Below are 5,290 nucleotides of genomic sequence, written 5' to 3'. Positions count from 1 at the left end.
CTTTCCGCGAGTGGCAAAAGCACAGTTTATTTACTGCTCACTAACCTCCGCTAGCCGCCCAGGGACAGGAGGACGAGGAAAGACTAAACGTAGAGCTCTGTGAAACTGGAAAATCTACCAGCTTAAGTCGCTAGTGGTGGAGGACAGGAAAAGAGTCAAAAGCAATCTAGCACAGAGATTCGTTGGTCGCGTGTCTTAGGACACACTGCTTGCTGATCCGCACACCTTGATCATAACTGGCAGATCCTTTTCGAATGGTCAAGGACCGTCTGTTCAGCCTCAGCCCAAGCTCTAGAGTGTCCACAAAGGTAAAGTGAGGCCAACAGTGGTCACTGGGGGTATAGCTCAGTGGTAGAGCATTTGACTGCAGATCAAGAGGTCCCTGGTTCAAATCCAGGTGCCCCCTTTCCATAGACTTTTGGAAATTAAAGGTATAGTGGCCCATCCCAGCACTTGTGAGACTATCTCTGTAAACCAGCCTGATTTACATAGTGGGTTACAGGATAGCTAGAGATCAAATATAGTTACAAAATAGAAACAACAAAATAACAAAAATCAACACAACTGTTTTAGTCACCCTTCCCCCTAAAAAGACCTAAATAAACTTCTTAAAATTCCAGTTACCTATTGTACCCAAAGTTAAAGATCATTAGCCTGCCTACAAGTTTATTGAAAATTAGGCAGGGCTGGAAAGATGACTCAGTGGTTAAGAGCACGGACTGCTCTTCCAGAGATCCTGAGTTCAAATCCCAGCAACCACATGGTGGCTCAGAACCATCTGCAATGAGATCTGATTCCCTCTTCTGGTGTGTCTGAAGACAGGGACAGTGTATATAATACATCTTTTAAAAGGAGAGAGAGAATTAGGCAATACCATGAATGTATATTGAAAATTTGCAACTCAATTAGAAACCAGTATTTATGACCTACTATAGGAAGGAATAGCTGTTCATAAATATTCCTAGAACGACTTCAGCAAGTTCTCTGAAGTGATTAGCTGAGAAATGGGATGGTGGAATTTCTAACAAGGTCAACCAAACTCAGCAGCCCTTGTTGACTGTACCACACACCTTTCTAAAGACTAATCAAGCGCCAGGTGATAGCTCCGTCTGGAAAGTGCTTGCTTTGCAAGAACTGGGATCTGAGTTTGATTCCCAGAACTGGTGTTTAGAGGCGGGGGTGGGGGGTGGGGGGTGAGGGGTGTGTGTGTGTGTGGGGGCAGCAAGATGGCTCAGTGGCTAAAGGTAGAACTGGGATCTGAGTTTGATTTCCAGAACTGGTGTTTAGAGGCGGGGGTGGGGGTGGGGCCAGCAAGATGGCTCAGTGGCTAAAGGTATGTGTCCCGGAGATTGATGACTAGGTTTCCTATCTGTCTTTCTGTGAAAAAACAGACTTTCATGGGTTCTCTCTGATGCCCACACATATTTTGTAGCATGCATTTCCCTCCCTCTAACATTTCTTTTAACTCAGGGTGACACATATTTGCGTCTGTAATTCTGACCCCAGGGAAGCAGAGACAGGCAGATCTCCCAGCACGCCCTCCATTCCCGGGAACTTCCCGTGTTCCATTACAAACAGGCGGGATTGTAAGGCTACAGTGTCGGACGCCTAGGCTTCAGAAGCTTTTGGGTTCGAAGAATAGATCTGTCTTATCCCCAACTGTACCCCAGAAGCCCCAGCATGCCCTGAAGGGATGGATAAGGGAAAGCTGCAAAACAAAGCCATAGTACTTCTCCCCTTGCCCACAGCGAAGTACATTTGCTTACAATGCTCCCTTGAAATAGGAAAACAGAGCAAAGCTCAGAGACAGGGAGAATAGAGCTCTCGGAGTCAGTACTAGGCTACAGTATCAGTTCCTCTGCTCAGAAATCAGAGATGAAGATCCCAAAATTGATCAAAATTTATGTTCTCACATCCCTTAAATGGATACATCTATAAAAGTGTTACTTTTTAGATAAATCTCCTTTGTGCAATTTTTTTTTTTTTGAGACAGTGTTTCTCTGTGTAGTCCTGGCTGTCCTGGAATGTAGATCAGATTGACCTAGAACTCAGAGATCTGACTGCCTCTGCCTCCTAAAGGCTGGGTCTAAGGGCATGCACTGCCACCATCACCCCCTGCCACCATCCTGACCAACCCAACCCTGTGCCATTTTTCAAACTTCTGTAATCCATTATCATCCCCACAAGGAAGAAGAGTGGTTTTCACCTATATCTGGGCTGTAGAGAGAATGTGGAGAGCAGTGAGCTTTGGAAAGTCAAAGAGACAGAAAGACTCAGATTTGATGTCATTTCTGGAAAGAATGCCATGTGGCAGAGAACTACCCTGCGTGACCTCGTTCACAGAGAAGTTCTCAGAGCACAGGATCACTACAACTGGACTTAGAGCTGGGGAAGTCCCTTAAAGGCGCCATGCAGCTTTTTTTTTTTTTTAATCTTTTTTTCCCATCTTTATTAAATAGGGTATTTCTTATTTACATTTCAATTGTTATCACCTTTCCCGGTTTCCAGGCCAACATCCCCTAACCCATCCCCTTCCCTTCTATATGGGTGTTCCCCTCCCCATCCTCCCCCCATTACCGCCCTCTCCCCAACAATCACGTTCACTGGGGTTCAGTCTTGGCAGGACCAAGGGCTTCCCCTTCCTGGTGCTCTTACTAGGCTATTCATTGCTACCTATGAGGTCAGAGTCCAGGGTCAGTCCATGTATAGTCTTTGGGTAGTGGCTTAGTCCTGGAAGCTCTGGTTGCTTGGCATTGTTGTTCATATGGGGTCTCAAGCCCTTCAGCTCTTTCAGTCCTTTCTCTTATTCCTTCAACGGGGGTCCCATTCTCAGTTCAGTGGTTTGCTGCTGGCATTCGCCTATGTATTTGCCATATTCTGGCTGTGTCTCTCAGAAGAGATGTACATCCGGTTCCTGTCAGCCTGCACTTCTTTGCTTCATCCATCTTATCTAGTTTGGTGGCTGTATATGTATGGGCCACATGTGAGGCAGGTTCTGAATGGGCGTTCCTTCAGCCTCTGTTCTAAACTTTGCCCCCCTATTCCCTCCCAAGGGTATTCTTGCTCCCCTTTTAAAGAAGGAGTGAAGCATCTGCATTTTGGTCATCCTTCTTGAGTTTCATGTGTTCTGTGGCCATGCAGCTTTTTATCTCAATACTTGCTTTTAGCTTTCTTCAAAACATACGTTAAAAAATGGAATTCTGGGAAATTTTCTTAAATTATAAACTCCAGTTGTTTGCATTTAAGTTTTCCAAAATTACTGTAATCACTCGACTATATTCTTTTATTAGTGTGCATATTTCAGTTATATGCATCATTTATTATTGACGTCTCATGAAACAGCTGAGATTTTTGACTATTTCCCTCCAGTGTCTGCTCTAAATGGTAACTATTCATGCATTCCCTACCTGTGTTTCCCAGAACTGTCTTACCACAGTTTTAGCTACATTGATATTCAATGATCAGATAACTATAGTCCCAGAAGTACTATTTGCAGCTGGATTTTGTGTTTCATTGAGTCACATAGCATCCTTCTTTGTTTGTTTGTTTGTTTTTTAGGAGACTGGAGAGATGGTTGAGAGTGTATACTCAGGGGTTAGGCTTTAGTTCAATTTCGGAACACTTGCCTAGCAAGCACAAGGCCCTGAGCTTAGTTAGACCCAGCTCTAGAGAATAATTGGTAGAGCATGGTGGCACATCCCCTTAATCCCAGCACTTGGGAGGTAAAGACAGGAGGAGCGCTGTTAGTTCAAGGCCATCCTGGTCTCTGTAGCAAGCCCCAGGCCAGCTAGGCCTACGTAGAGAGACCCTGTCTCAACAAAACAAAGTTCATGCTGCTCTGAGCTCAGTTCCCAGCACCCACATCAGGCAGCTCACGACCTCCTGTAAATCCAGTTCCGGTGGAACTTCTGCTCTCCAAAGACCCTGGCATTCATGTTTAAAAATAGCCTTTGGAATTATGTGTGAGTGTGTGTTCAGGATGTGTGTGCGCATGTGTGTCCATGGAAGCCACGGAACAGCCTTTGGTATATTATTCAGGAATACCTTCCACCTCATTTGAGGTAGTGTTTGTCATTGACCTGAAGCCCCACTGCAATCTCAGCCTTCTCGGTACTAGCATTGCGAGCCTGCTGCCATGCCTAGTTTTTGGACACGGTACCAAACAAAGTGCCTCATAGTTTCAAGGCGAGCATTCTTCCCAGATCCAAAACAACTCTCTAATATATAGACCTGGTGATACAGGTCTATAACCCTGTTTATTCAGGAGGCTGAGGCAGGAGGATCACTATGTCCACAGCCTGCCTAAATTACAGAATGAATCCAAGAGCAAGCAGGGCAAGTTAGTGAGACTTCTCTCTTCAAAAAAGGAAAAAAATACAAAGAAAGATGAGGATGTAGCTGGTCTCTACCTTGTTTGCCTAGCATGCCTGTGGCTGTAGATTCAGTCCCAGTGTTCCCAATGCATTAACCCCAGAAGAGTTTAAACCAGTGATGCTCAGCCTACGGGCAATGACCGCTTTGGAGGTTGAAGGACCCTTTCACAGGGGTCACCCAGGACCACTGGAAAACATATTTACATCACGATTCATAGCAATAGTAAAATTACAGTTATGAACTAGCAATGAAAATGATTTTATGGTTGAGGGTCACAACATGAGGAACTGTATGGTGAAGTCATAAGGTTCTACAATGTGGTCCTGTATTCTATAGTCGTTTGCTTTTTTCCGCACACGTTTTAATTGTTTTGTTACAATCTATGGGTAGTTACAAGATGTATGCAATCCTATATTCTACAGTCGTTTGCTCTTGTTTTAATTGTTTTGTTACAATCTATGGGTCGTTACAAAACGTGTCACTGACTCAGCTGACCCACTCCCAGCTGTACCATGCTCTACCCACATCCGCATTCGCATTGTTCTTCTTCTCACCTGCTTCTGTTCCTCAGAGACTTTGGATCCTCCTGTGTTCATCAGCAAACCCTTGTCCTATGGCCTCTTCCTTGACCGCAGCAGACTGTTCTGGCCTCTCTCCTTGTTAGTTCCCTTGTGCTTCCGTTATCCCCTCTTTATTCCCTTACTCTGCTGTTTCTGGTAGAGAACATCATCCTTCCCTCACGTCCCACGAGAACTTAAGAAGCATAGTCTTTGACACCTCATACACCGGAAAGCATCCCTCCTCTACTCTCTTTTGATGGCTGTGTTTTCCGACTTCGAATCCTACTTTCCCTTAGTGGTTTGACCTAGTTTAACTACCCTCTAGCTTTCATGTTCTGATAAGACAGATTTCATAG

The 5,290-nt window shown here is 44.8% G+C and overlaps 1 non-coding gene across 1 annotated transcript; it reads left to right on the top strand.

Moving 5' to 3' along the window:
- The first annotated feature begins 334 nt into the window (after positions 1-334).
- On the top strand, positions 335-406 carry Trnac-gca. Its single transcript has one exon. It is a non-coding gene; the product is annotated as a tRNA-Cys (tRNA).
- Positions 407-5,290: the final 4,884 nt, after the last annotated feature.

The sequence above is a fragment of the Rattus rattus genome, chromosome 7 (assembly GCF_011064425.1).
Source record: "Rattus rattus isolate New Zealand chromosome 7, Rrattus_CSIRO_v1, whole genome shotgun sequence".
Classification (NCBI taxonomy): Eukaryota; Metazoa; Chordata; class Mammalia; order Rodentia; family Muridae; genus Rattus; species Rattus rattus.
This window is presented reverse-complemented; position numbering and strand designations above follow the sequence as displayed.